Source organism: Rhinopithecus roxellana, chromosome 18, assembly GCF_007565055.1.
Source record: "Rhinopithecus roxellana isolate Shanxi Qingling chromosome 18, ASM756505v1, whole genome shotgun sequence".
Lineage (NCBI taxonomy): Eukaryota > Metazoa > Chordata > Mammalia > Primates > Cercopithecidae > Rhinopithecus > Rhinopithecus roxellana.
Window position 1 is genome coordinate 49,709,434 of NC_044566.1, and position 15,037 is coordinate 49,724,470.

General features: G+C 41.3%; 1 protein-coding gene and 1 pseudogene across 1 annotated transcript in view; one reads left to right on the forward strand and one right to left on the reverse strand.

Moving 5' to 3' along the window:
* EPSTI1 (epithelial stromal interaction 1) overlaps positions 1–15,037 on the forward strand; it is a 109,603-nt gene that overhangs the window by 48,603 nt on the left and 45,963 nt on the right. The gene's annotated exons all lie outside the window — the stretch shown is intronic.
* LOC115894603 lies at positions 8,551–14,605 on the reverse strand (annotated as a pseudogene).

Genomic DNA, 15,037 nt, shown 5'->3' on the forward strand with positions numbered 1-15,037 from the left:
TAATCATATCGTCTGCAAACAAGGGCAATTTGACTTTCTCTTTTCCTAATTGAATACCCTTTATTTCTTTCTCCTACCTGTTTGCCCTGGCCAGAACTTCCAACACTATGTTGAATAGGAGTGGTGAGAGCGGGCATGGGCATCCCTGTCTTGTGCCAATTTTCAAAGGGAATGCTTCCAGTTTTTGCCCATTCAGTATGATATTGGCTGTGGGTTTGTCATAAATAGCTCTTATTATTTTGAGATACATCCCATCGATACGTAATTTATTGAGAGTTTTTAGCATGAAGTGCTGTTGAATTTTGTTAAACGCCTTTTCTACGTCTATTGAGATAATCGTGTGGTTTTTGTCTTTGCTTCTGTTTATATGCTGGATTACATTTATTGCTTTGTGTATGTTGAACCAGCCTTGCATCCCAGGGATGAAGCCCACTTGATCATGGTGGATAAGCTTTTTGACGTGCTGCTGGATTCGATTTCCCAGTATTTTAGTGAGGATTTTTGCATCAACGTTCATCAGGGATATTGGTCTAAAATTCTCCTTTTTTGTTGTATCTCTGTCAGGCTTTGGTATCAGGATGATGTTGGCTTCATAAAATGAGTTAGGGAGGATTCCCTCTTTTTCTATTGATTGGAATAGTTTCAGAAGGAATGGTGCTAACTCCTCCTTGTACCTCTGGTAGAATTCAGCTGTGAATCTGTCTGGTCCTGGACTTTTTTTGCTTGGTAGGCTATTAATTATTGCCTCAATTTCAGAGCCTGCTGTTGGTCTATTCAGGTAATCAACTTTTTCCTGGTTTAGTCTTGGGAGAGTGTGTAAGTGTCCAGGAAATTATCCATTTCTTCTAGGTTTTCTAGTTGATTTGTGTAGAGGTATTTATAGTATTCTCTGATGGTAGTTTATATTTCTGTGGGGTTGGTGGTGATATCCCCTTTATCATTTTTTTATTGCATCTATTTGATTCTTCTCTCTTTTCTTTATTAGTCTTGCTAGTAGTCTATCAATTTTGTTGATCTTTTCAAAAACCAGCTCCCGGATTCATTGATTTTTTGGATGGTTTTTTGTGTCTCTATCTCCTTCAGTTCTGCTCTGATCTTCGTTATTTTTTGCCTTCTGCTAGCTTTTGAATGTGTTTGCTCTTGCTTCTCTAGTTCTTTTAATTGTGACGTTAGGGTGTCAATTTTAGATCTTTCCTGCTTTCTCTTGTGGGCATTTAGTGCTATAAATTTCCCTCTACACACTGCTTTAAATGTGTCCCAGAGAGTCTGGTATGTTGTATCTTTGTTCTCATTGGTTTTAAAGAACATCTTTATTTCTGCCTTCATTTTGTTATATACCCAGTAGTCATTCAGGAGCAGGTTGTTCAGTTTCCATGTAGTTGAGCAGTTTTGATTGAGTTTCTTAGTCCTGAGTTCTAGTTTGATTGCACTGTGGTCTGAGAGACAGTTTGTTATAATTTCTGTTCTTTTACATTTGCTGAGGAGTGCTTTACTTCCAACTATGTGGTCAATTTTGGAGTAAGTGCGATGTGGTGCTGAGAAGAATGTATATTCTGTTGATTTGGGGTGGAGAATTCTGTAGATGTGTATTAGGTCTGCTTGGTGCAGAGTTGAGTTCACTTCCTGGATATCCTTATTGAGTTTCTGTCTCATTGATCTGTCTAATGTTGACAGTGGAGTGTTAAAGTCTCCCATTGTTATTGTGTGGGAGTCTAAGTCTCTTTGTAGGTCTCTAAGGACTTGCTTTATGAATCTGGGTGCTCCTGTATTGGGTGCATATATATTTAGGAGAGTTAGCTCTTCTTGTTGAATTGATCCCTTTACCATTATATAATGGCCCTCTTTGTCTCTTCTGATCTTTGTTGGTTTAAAGTTTGTTTTGTCAAAGACTAGTATTGCAACCCCTGCTTTTTTTTGGTTTCCATTTGCTTGGTAGATCTTCCTTTATCCCTTTATCTTGAGCCTATGTGTGTCTCTGCATGTGAGATGGGTCTCCTGAATACCGCACACTGATGGGTCTTAACTTTTTATCCAATTTGCCAGTCTGTGTCTTTTAATTGGAGCATTTAGCCCATTTACATTTAAGGTTAATATTGTTATGTGTGAATTTGATCCTGTCATTATAATGTTAGCTGATTATTTTGCTCATTAGTTGATGCAGTTTCTTTGTAGTATGGATGGTCTTTACAATTTGGCATGTTTTTGCAGTGGCTAGTACCGGTTGTTCCTTTCCATGTTTAGTGCTTCCTTCAGGAGCTCTTGTAAAGCAGCCTGGTGGTGACAAAATCTCTCAGCATTTGTTTGTCTATAAAGGCTTTTATTTCTCCTTCACTTATAAAGCTTAGTTTGACTGGATATGAAATTCTGGGTTGAAAATTCTTTTCTTTAAGAATGTTGAATATTGCCCCTCACTGACTTCTGGCTTGTAGAGTTTCTGCTGAGAGATCTGCTGTTAGTCTGATGGGCTTCCCTTTGTAGGTAACTCGACCTTTCCCTCTGGCTGCCCTTAACATTTTTTGCTTCATTTTAACTTGAGTGAATCTGACAATTACGTATCTTGGGTTGCTCTTCTCGAGGAGTATCTTTGTGACGTTCTCTGTATTTCCTGAATTTGAATGTTAGCCTGCCTTGCTAGGTTGGGGAAGTTCTCCTGGATAATATCCTGCAGAGTGTTTTCCAACTTGGTTCCATTCTTCCCATCACTTTCACATACCCTAGTCAGATGTAGATTTGGTCTTTTTACATAGTCCCATATTTCTTGGAGGCTTTGTTCATTTACTTTTACTCTTTTTTCTCTAAACTTCTCTTCTCACTTCACTTCATTCATTTGATCTTCAATCACTGATACACCTTCTTCCAGTTGATCGAATCAGCTACTGAAGCTTGTGCATGTGTCATGTAGTTCTTGTGTCATGGTTTTCAGCTCCATCAAGTCATTTAAGGTCTTCTCTACACTGTTTATTCTAGTTAGCCATTAGTCCATTCTTTTCTCAAGGGTTTTAGCTTCTTTGCAATGGGTTCGAGCATCCTCCTTTAGCTCGGAGAAGTTTGTTATTACCGATCTTCTGAAGCCTTCCTCTCGCAACTCATGAAAGTCATTCTCCATCCAGCTTGGTTCCATTGCTGGTGAGGAGCTGCATTCCTTTGGAGGAGAAGAGGCGCTCTGATGTTTAGAATTTTCAGCTTTTCTGCTCTGGTTTCTCCCCATCTTTGTGGTTGTATCTACCTTTGGTCTTTGATGATGGTGACCTACAGCTGGGATTTTGGTGTGGGTGTTCTTTCGTTTGCTAGTTTTCCTTCTAACAGTCAGGACCCTCAGCTGCAGGTCTGTTGGAGTTTGCTGGAGGTCCACTCCAGACCCTGTTTGCCTGGGTATCACCAGCAGAGGCTGCAGAACTGCAAATATTGCAGAACGACAAATGTTGCTGCCTGATCGTTCCTCTGGAAGCATCATCTCAGAGGAGCACCCGGCTGTATAAGGTGTCAGTTGGCCCCTACTGGGAGATGCCTCCCAGTTCGGCTACTCGGGGGTCAGGGACCCACTTGAGGAGGCAATCTGTCCGTTCTCAGATCTCAAACTCTGTGCTGGGAGAACCACTACTCTCTTCAAAAGCTGTCAGACAGGGACGTTTAAGTCTGCAGAAGTTTCTGCTGCCTTTTGTTCAGCTATGTGCTGCCCCCAGAGGTGGAGTCTACAGAGGCAGGCGGGCCTCCTTGAGATGCGGTGGGCTCCACCTAGTTGGAGATTCCCGGCTGCTTTGTTTACCTACTGAAGCTTCAGTAGTGGTGGGCGCCCCTCCCCCAGCCTTGCTGCAGCCTTGCAGTTCGATCTCAGACTGCTGTGCTAGCAGTGAGCAAGGCTCCATGGGCGTGGGACCCTCTGAGCCAGGTGTGGGATAGAATCTCCTGGTGTACCATTTGCTAAGACCATTGGAAAAGCACAGTATTAGGGTGGGAGTGACCTGATTTTCCAGGTGCCGTCTGTCACGGCTTCCCTTGGCTGGGAAAGGGAATTCCCTGACACCTTGCGCTTCCTGGGTGAGTTGATGCCTCGCCCTGCTTTGGCTCATGGTCCATGGGCTGCACCCACTGTCCTGCACCCACTGTCCAACAAGCCCCAGTGAGAGGAAGCTGGTACTTCAGTTGGAAATGCAGAAATCACCTGTCTTCTGCATCACTCACGCTGGGAGCTGTAGACTGGAGCTGTTCCTATTTGGCCATCTTGGAAGCTCCACCTACATTCTTTTTTCTTTTTTCTAACAGATTGAGTTTGTGTAGTGTATATTTGGTTATCAAAATACTTATATAACTTTGGGGTTTTCAATTGGTAAATATTCATGGTATGAACAAGCATGATACATAGGATAAGATCTCAATCCTATAAAATTGGATATTGTTTCTGTATACACACAGGACCTAGAAGGACATGTCAAACTTACAACTGCTTGTGCTTGTGGATGACTTTGTTCTTTGCTTCTTGTGTTTTTTTAGTTTACTTTTAAAGAAGAAAGATTATTTTAAAAGCTTGAAAAACACCTGCTAAGTAATTTTGAACCTGTGGAATGTCAGGCTCAATATTTGGCACATTTCATATAGGCTTTTTTTTCATTTAATTTTCAGATTAACCCTATTAGGGATGTATCATCTCCATTTTATAGGTGGAGGCTTGGATAATTAAAATTTCCCAAAGTCACAGAGACAGTAAGTGATGCAACTAAATCTAGGTCTTGAGATTTTCGGGGGTTAGGGAAAATAGGTAATTGAGAAACACAATATGTACTTTGAAGGTCAGGAATATCTGAGTAGGGTGTAGGGGTGGTGAGCACTGTAGAAACACAGGCTACCTGTGGAGAGGACTATTGGAGAGGGTAGGACAGACAGCTCAGAGAGAAAGACTGGGGTAGTTGACTTCTATTTCTTCCTGCCAAGATCTAGATTTTGCTAGAATAGGCAAAAGTAAAGCTGAGGAAATGTGTCTGCTTTCTCTGTGATCAGCATATATGAATGACCTCCTCTTCCCAGGCCCAACATGGATTAGTACCATAATTAAACTTACTGTAGGATAGATGGGCTTTTGTGACCTCTCCTGGCTGCACTTGATTCCTAGGTACAATTTCCAGCATTATTTCTAGGGGAGAAAGGGCTCAGTTCTAAAAATCTCAGTTGGAAAAGCTCTTGGAACCAAGCCCATTCCAAAATAGGGCCTTCCTGTTTCTAAATTGCCTTGCACCACCTTGAGCTCATCCTGTTGATTATAATATTGGGAAGTTTTCTTCATTTTTGCCATTGAAACCGTGCATCTTTTTTACTTCCATGTGAATAATAGTGTGATTAGTTCCTATGGGGCACATCTTCATCTTTTTTAGTCTCCTAGAGCTGAGAATCCAGGCAAGTCTGCTGAATATGCACACATAGGCATCAAGTTTGCTTTCCAATATGCTCACAAAACTTCTAATGCCCTTCATGGGAGCTTCTGAAAGACACTTAAGGGCTCAGTTGATCCCTTATCCATATGGTAGGCTTAAATCCAACCTTGAATTTTATAATCCAGGTAAGGTGAATAGAAAGTCATCCTATTCATAACTTTCTATCTTATGCTAATAAAGTGAACTTATAGACACAAAAATCTCATATCTATTTTGTTCAGAATAAGACTGAGCAGCTTATGAAAAATCTGGTCAGAGGAATTCCTATTGAATGTAAAATTACGTTGATGGTTAAAACCATGTCAAAATCTCTACCCACTATCAATTCTCCCTGCAGATATCCTAGTGTATGTTACCTCATTTTCATTCCTACTGCCACTGCCCTGATGTCAGTATTATCACATGCCACTTGAATCATGGCCTGTGTCTTTTGTGATTCCTTGTCTTCCCTGAACTACTGTAATGACTTTGTTACTGTCTTTGCAACCAGTCTCTTCATTGTCTTACATGGTTTGTCAAGTTTAGTTTTCTAAAACACAGCTTTGTTCATGTCACTCTACTGGTCAAACAGATTTGATTATCTCCTATTCCTACTGCCTATAAAATGAATTCCAGACTCCTTAGCCACACCATGGCGAACCATGGGCCATCTTAGATGTCAGAAAGGACTTACAGCATTTGGGTCTGTGTCATGTTGATGTGGTTTGGCTGTGTCCCCACCCATATCTCATCTTGAATTGTAGCTCCCATAATTCCCATGTGTTGTGGGAGGTACCTGGTCGGAGGTAATTGAATCATGGGAGTGGATCTTTGCCATTGCTGTTCTTGTGATACTGAATACGTCTTATGAGATCTGGTGGTTTTATAAAGGGCAGTTCCCCTGCACCCACTCTCTCTTGCCTGCTGCCATGTAAGATGTGTCTTTGCTCCTCCTTCACTTTCCGCCATGATTGTGAGGCCTCCCCAGCCATGTGGAACTGTGAGTCAATTAAACTTCTTTTTCTTTATAAGTTACCCAGTCTCAGGTATGTCTTTATTAGCAGTGTGAGAATGGACTAACACATAGGTGATTTAGGGGAAGGTTTAAGGAAGCAGAACTTTGCTCTGTATTGAATGTTATCAGGAAGCAAGGATAGGTCTATGATGAGGTATCTTAATCAATCCCATCTAGAAGGAAGGAAGACCAGAGTGAGACTCATGCTGTAATTGATAAAAAAGCAGCCGTCACTCATATTAGCCGTAATTTTGGGATGTTTGGTCACTCTTGTACTTTGTACAAGGTCCATGTATTTTTCTGTGTTCAGACATGTTATAGAGTGATCTTGTTTTTGTTACGAGCTATTATAGTCACAATGACCTCTTCTGATGTTGACATTATGTGACATTGGTTATTTTCAACAGGAGAACACCAAGGCCTAGCTGTGAGTGCCAGACCAGTTTTTTATTTTTTATTTTTATTTTTTATTATACTTTAATTTCTGAGATACATGTGAAGAATGTGCAGGTTTGTTACATAGGTATACACGTGCCATGGTGGTTTGCTGCACCCATCAATTCGTCATCTACATTAGGTATTTCTTCTAATGCTGTCCCTCCCCTAGCCCGCCACCCCATTACAGGCCCTGGTGTGTGATATTCCCCTCCCTGGGTCCATGTCTTCTCATTGTTCAGCTCCCACTTATGAATGAGAACATGCAGTGTTTGGTTTTCTGTTCCTGTGTTAGTTTTCTGAGAATGATGGTTTCCAGCTTCATTCATGTCTCTGCAAAGGACATGAACTCATCCATTTTTTATATCTGCATAGTATTCCATGGTATATATGTGCCACATTTTCTTTATCCAGCCCAACATTGATGGGCATTTGGGTCGGTTCCAAGTCTTTGCTATTGTGAACAGTGCTGCAATAAATATATGTGTGCATGTGTCTTTATAGTAGAATGATTTATAATCCTTTGGGTATATACCCAGTAATGGGATTGCTGGGTCAAATGATATTTCTGTTTCTAGATCCTTGAGGAATCACCACACTGTCTTCTACAATGGTTGAACTAATTTACAGTCCCACCAACAGTGTAAAAGTGTTCCTGTTTCTCCACATCCTCTCCAGTGACTGTTTTTTCCTGACTTTTTTTTTTTTTTTTTTTTTTTTGAGACGGAGTCTCGCTCTGTCACCCAGGCTGGAGTGCAGTGGCCGGATCTCGGCTCACTGCAAGCTCCACCTCCTGGGTTCACGCCATTCTCCTGCCTCAGCCTCCTGAGTAGCTGGGATTACAGGCGCCCGCCACCTCGCCCGGCTAGGTTTTGTATTTTTTAGTAGAGATGGGGTTTCACTGTGTTAGCCAGGATGGTCTCGATCTCCTGACCTCGTGATCCGCCCGTCTCGGCCTCCCAAAGTGCTGGGATTACAGGCTTGAGCCACCGCGCCTGGCCTTTTCCCGACTTTTTAATGATCGCCATTCTAACTGGCATGAGATGGTATCTCATTGTGATTTTGATTTGCGTTTCTCTAATTACCAATGATAGTGAGCTTTTATTCATAAAAGCTCATTGTTTGTTTGTTGGCTGCATCATTGTTTGTTGGCTGCATAAATGTCTTCTTTTGAGAAGTGTCTGTTCGTATGCTTTGCCCACTTTTTGATGGGGTTGTTTTTTTCTTGTAAATTTGTTTAAATTCTTTGTAGATTCTGGTTATTAGTCCTTAGGTGGATAGATTGCAATAATTTTCTCCTGTTCTGTAGGTTGGCCAGGCCAGTTTTTGTCTTTCTCTGTATGCAATTAATAATTGGTAAAAAATAAAAGTTGACTAGTGCCTTTTTTACAAAATAGTTTCACTTGGTTTTCTTATCACTGGAACCTAGTACCATCCATGTTTTCCTTTTGGGAGGGCAGGGTATCTGGGGGTTAGACTGCCTGAGTTTAAATTACAACATTTTTCCTCATTAATAGAACATTATTTAACCTCTTGGGGCCTCGTTTCCTCACATATAGCCTGGGGTAGGGGGTAACAATAGCTGCTAACTCAGAAGAAGATTAATTGATAGAATGAACATAAGAGATCTAGGATAGTGTTTGGAAAGAGATGCTGAATACAGTGTAACTCCAACAAGGACAGCAGAGGAAAAACTTAGGGAAAGTGAGCAGCCAACTTCAGTCTTGACCCCCAGTGATAGAGCCTGAGAACCTCTTCTTGATGCATAAGATTCACTAAGAAGGCCCTGGGGCCCAGAAAGTGTTCCTGGTAAACATGCTAATTAAATCAAAAGCAGAAATGACTAAGTTCAGTGCGGAGGCGTGTTGAAAACCAAGATGGGCCAAAAGCTAGACCTCTTGCACTTGTTAGCCAAGTTGTGAATGCAAAGGAAAAGTTCTCAAAGGAAATTAAAAATGCTACTCCAGTGAACATGTGAATAATAAGTAGGTAAAATAGCTGTATTGCTAATATGGAGAAAGTTCAAGTGGTCTGGATGGAACATCAGACCAGCCAAAACATTCTCTTAAGTCAAAGCCTAAGTTAGAGCAAGGCCCTAACACTCTTTAATTCTATGAAAGCTGAGAGAGATGAGGAAGCTGCAGAAGAAAAGTTAGAAACTAGCAGAGGTTGGTTCATGAGGTTTAAGGAAAAGCCTGCTCCATAATATAATATAAACATGCAATGTGAAGTAGAATGTGCTGACGTAGAAACTGCAAGATATCCAGAAGATCTAGTTAAGATCACTGATGAAGATGTGTATGCTAAACAACAGATTTTTTTTTTTTTTTTTTGGACAGAGTCTTGCTCTGTCTTCCAGGCTGGAGTGCAGTGGTGCCATCTCAGCTCACTGCAACCTCCGCCTCCCAGGTTCAAGTGATTCTCCTGCCTCAGCCTCCCGAGTTGCTGGGATTACAGGCACCCACCACCATGCCCGGCTAATTTCTTGTATTTTAGTAGAGAAGGGGTTTCACCATATTGGCCAGGCTTGTCTGGAACTCCTGACCTCAGGTGATCCGCCCCCCTCAGACTCCCAAAGTGCTGAGATTACAGGGGTTGAGCCACTGCATCCAGCCTAACAACAGATTTTTAATGTAGATGAAATGGCCTTCTATTGGAAGAAAATGCCATCTAGGACTTTCATAGGTAGAGAGGAGACATCAATACCTACTTCAAAGGACAGGCTAACTTTTGTTAGGGGCTAATGCAGATGGTGACTTTAAGTTGAAGCCAATGCTCATTTGCCATTCTGAAAATCCTAGGGCCCTTAAAAAACTATGCTAAATGGTGTGTATGCTCTATGAATGGAATAACAAAGCCTAGATGACAGCACCTCTGTTTACAACATGGTTTTCTGAATATTTTAAGCCTGCTAATAAGACCTGCTCAGAAGAAAAGATTCCTTTCAAAATATTGCAGCTCATTGACAATGCACCTAATCACCCATGAAAACAACGTTAATTTCCTTGTATATTTCCCAGGACTTTAAAGTTAGCATATCTAAACTTAAACTTTTGATACTTTTCTTCCCAAACCTTGTTCTAATACCTATTAGGATATTTGGCAGTATTTCTAAACCAAATATCAAAACCAAGAACCAAGGTTTGGGAAGAAGAATATCAAAAGTTCAAGGACAGACATGCTAAGTTTGAGATGCCTGGAAGATATACAAGGAGATTAATGTTTTCCTGCCTGCTAATGCAGTCTCCATTCTGCAGCCTATGGATCAAGAAGAAATTTGATGTTCACATCTTATTATTTAAGAAATTGATTTTTTTCAAGGCTATAGATGGCAATTCTTCTGATGGATCTGGGCAAACTAAATTGAAAACCTTCTAGAAGGGATTTACCATTCCAGATGCCATCAAGAACACTTGTGATTCATGGGAGGAGGTCAAAATATCAACATTAACAGGAATATGTTAGAGGTTGATCCCAGCCCTCATGGATGACATTGATGGACTCAAGACTTCAGTGGAGGAAGTCACTGCAGATGTGGAAATAGCAAGAGAACTAGAATTAGAAGTGGAGCCTGAAGATGTGACTGAATTCTTGCAATCTTAGGATCAAACATCAATGGATGGGGAGTTGCTTTTTATGGATGAGCAAAGAAAGGGATTTCTTGAGATGGGAACTACTCCTGATGAAGATGCTGTGAACATTGACTAAATGACTTAAAATTTAGAATATTGTATAAACCCAGCTGATAAAGTGGTGGCAGGGTCTAAGAGATTGACTTCCATTTTGAATGAAGTTCTGTTATGGGTAAAATGCTGTCAAACAGCATTGCATGCTACACACAAATCTTTCATGAAAGAAAGAGTCAATTGATGTGGCAAACTTCAATGTCTTATTCTAATAAATTGCCACAGCAACTCTGGCCTTTAGCAACTACCACCCTGATTAGTCAGCAGGTATCAACAAGAGCCTCTACCAGCAAAAATGTTACAGCTCACCCAAGGCTCAGATGTTAGTATTTTTTAGCAATAAAGTATTTTTAAATTAAGGTGTACATGTTTACAGACCTAATGCTATTGCACACCTAACAGACTACAATACAGTGTAACAAAAACATTTATGTGACTCAATTTATTGCAATATTTGATTTGCTTTTTTGTAGTGGTCTGGAAGCAAACTCACAGTATCACTGACATATGACTAGACCTACGTATTGTATGTAAGTTCAGTAGGACATATTGATATTGGGGATGAAGAAGAAGGAAGAATCAAGGATGACTCCCAAGTTTCTGACTTGAAGTATTGGAGGTGTAGTTATGCCGTATACTGAGATGGGGGCTACTAGGTGAAAACCAAGGTTTGGGAAGAAAAAATCAAGAGTTTAAGTTAACTTTAAGCTTATATATTTAGAAGAATATCAAGAGTTTAAGTTTGAGATGGCTTGGAGATATCAAATGGGCAGTTGTACACATGAATTTGGTCTCACTGAGCAGATGTGTGGGAAATATAAATTTAGGAATTATTAGCATGTAAATATAAAGCCATGAAAATGGATAAAGTCACTTAAGATGAAATTGCAGGTTTGAGAAGAGGACCCAGGACCAAATACAGAGGATCTCTATCATGTAGAGTTCAGATAGATACTAAAGGACATCTGAGAGGTTGGGCAAATCAAGAGTGTGGTATCATGGAAAACAGGACAGACATGTTTCTGAAAGGAGAAATTAGTCAATTCTCCACCAGTGTTGAAAGGTCAAATGAGAGGAGGACCAGTGACAATGGCTGTGATCTTGACAGGAATGATTTGGGTATGATGATGGGGCTGAAGCTTGATTGAATTGGACTCATGAGTAAATGGAGATATGGGAATAGATTTGACATTTAGCAATAACTCTTGAATAATTTGAAAGTGAGAACAATGAAATGGGGCAGTAACTGGATGAGGCTGTGGAATCAAAAGTTTTCTGAAATGGGTCATGTTTGTATGCTGATAGAAATGATCCAGAAGAGGAGGGGAAAACTAGACACAAGGGAATGACAGAAGAAAAAAACTTGAGAAAGAATCTATGAATAGGTTCCTGAGTATACATAACCAATGCTTAATGATTAGTCAGTGATTAGAAGGAGAGTACTTCTCCTATTATAATTGAGGAAGCACTCTTTACATTTTTGTTAAAGGAAGATAGGTATAGATATAGAAAGACTTAAAGATTTTGTGTTGGCAAGATGAAAGACTTATTTCTCTATTCTCAATGAAATATGAGAAGATTGTCAGCTGAGAACTGAGAACAAACAAAAGGTACAGGAGAAGAATTAATGAGTAGGCTGGGCATGGTGGCTCATGCCTGTAATCTCAGCACTTTGGGAGGCTGAGGCAGGTGGATCACTTGAGGTCAGGAGTTTGAGACCAACCTGAGCAAATGGTGAAACCCTGTCTCTACTAAAAATGCAAAAAATTAGCCAGGTATGGTGGTAGGTGCCTGTAATCCCAGCTACTCAGGAGGCTAAGGCAGGAGAATCACTTGAACCCAGGAGGCGGAGGTTGCAGTGAGCCGAGATCATGCCATTGCACTCCAGCCTGGGCAACAGGAGCAAAACTCCATCTCAAGAAAAAAAAAAAAATTAAAAAAAAAAAAGAATTTGTGAGTGAAATGGAGTAGTAGAATTCAGTAGGATGAAGCTAGAGTTAATGGACTTCATTTGAAGCCAGTCTACATCATCACTGCATCCTTCTTCATACCTCCCATCCCGAAACACCAGATATGTTATTTTTCCCAAGTTTGATTGATTGGTTTGTTTGTTTGTTTGTTTGTTTATTCTGGTGCAGACTCAGAGAAGGCAGATGGTTGGCTTGATCTAAGTTTGAGATTTTTCCAGACATATATGATGGAAGCAGGGAGAAAAGGGAGAAAGGAATTTGTAAGGGAAAGATTTAAAAATTGGACTATGGGCTCTAAGCTGCACAAGAATTTAAAATAGATGGGAACTGATGGTTAGAAAGAGGTGGGGAATCAGTGGTTTGGAAATCCCAGAAGACTGGAATGTTGTTATATTGATAGTACTTGAAAGAAGAACATGGACTGACAAAGTTGTATTCAGGAATGGAATTTATCAGATAGTTTGGAGAGAGGACATTTATTCATGACAACGATGACAAGGGTACGGCCCTGGCAGTGTGGCTGAGGTAGAGTGAAGAAGAGCTACAGGAGACCAAGAAATCAAGAAACACAGCTTGTGACTGGGGAGAGCACATAGGATATCCATGTTAACAGTAGTCAAGATAAGGAGGAAGGCTGAAGGGTTTTTTAAAAATAAATAAATGCATACTATATTTAAAAGGCAGTAACACTCCTTCCATTCTTCTTTCTTCTTTCTCTCATAGTATGGAATGGCAGGTAGAAAGATCTCTCAGCCGGGCACGGTGGCTCAAGCCTGTAATCCCAGCACTTTGGGAGGCCGAGACGGGCGGATCACGAGGTCAGGAGATGGAGACCATCCTGGCTAACACGGTGAAACCCCGTCTCTACTAAAAAATACAAAAAAACTAGCCGGGCGAGGTGGTGGGCGCCTGTAGTCCCAGCTACTCGGGAGGCTGAGACAGGAGAATAGCGTGAACCCGGGAGGCGGAGCTTGCAGTGAGCTGAGATCCGGCCACTGCACTCCAGCCTGGGTGACAGAGCGAGACTCTGTCTCAAAAAAAAAAAAGAACTCTCAAAGATTGCTCCAGAGCCCATGGGAGTGAATGTTCTGGTAGATTTAGGGCTTTCCTGATGGGGGCCAGGCCGTGAGGGGGCAATGCTGGCATGGGACCCAGTCCCCTCTGTACTACTCATTAGCAGTCTGGTTGGTGGCAACCAGGTATAGAGCAAAGCACCCAGGAGGAAGCTCAGGACCATTACAACATCCTCCCCAACCACAACCCCAGCATGAAGACAATTGTTGGAAAGGTCCGGAACAGGTACTGAATAAGAAAAATCAAGTCCATAAACTGGAAGTGTCCAAGGTCATCAGTGTAAGTCTAGTGCAAATCCAACAACACCACCAAGTTGACCAGAAACGCATTGCTCACAATGGCCATGGCAGCAGCCGAGGCCATCAACATCAAGAGGTAGATGAGAAAGTATTAATAACTGGCGTTCCAAGCCCAGATGTAGTTGTTCACCCAAACCCAATGATGATCAAAACGGTGCACACATGGCAGTCAGTGCTTAGATCAAGCTGGTGTTCGTAAATCATAAGTAGAGCACCTCACCTCTTTAGAAACATCACTTCATTGAATTTATAAACTTGAAGAAATAATTCATTTGCTTTTGTTATAATGCCAGAATCAGTTACACAAGTTAGGGTGAAAATAAACGGGTCTACAATCAGAAGCAGATAGGGCAGAAGAAGGTAATACAGAATTAGCTTTTGATGGTAGCCAAGTATTTCCCAGGTATATTCAGTATTCACCATCCCTTGCAAGACCAGGTGAAGAATAATGAAGGTATGGTTTCATGTATGGAAAAGGTAATGAAGCAATCTTTACATGGCTTTCTGAACACATTCTGGAATTATACAGGAAAATATCTGTGCTCCTGCCCTGACCAGGCATTTCAAATCATGGGTTTTCTAGCAAAAAACAGGTCATAACATAACCAACTAGCACCAAAGCCAGTAGAGCAGGAAGAGAACCAGGAAGTCCATGCTGGGGGGTGTTCCTCTTGTTTGGATAATTTTCAGCCAGCAGCTCTGGTGTTCCTCCTTCCAACATTCACAGAGAATTCAAAAAGCAGCTCCTCTTGGGCAGCAGTGTCTGCTTGACATGGCGAGTAGCACCCAAAGCTGCAGAACATGCTTCCTTCAGGAGGCTGGGTCTGGCACCAGCCTTGACCAACTGCCAATTACGTGATGCCCACGCCTCCTGGGTGCACCAAAGACTGAAATCTTAAACAAATGAGAGATAGTTGACCAGAAGGTTGAAGGATGACAATGGCAAAGAGGATGGTATATTCTGTGTTGTGGGAACTATAGGAGCAAACATGTTTTGCAGGTGATGGGGGAAGTAATGGTCTGGAAGTAGATTGGGAGCAAACAGGATGTCTGCTTCACTTTCAGGCACCAAGGAATATGTATATGAGAAGTAAAATAGCTCCATATCCGGGGGTCGGGGGAAGTACTGTTCTCAAGAGGTGGTCAGGTTTCA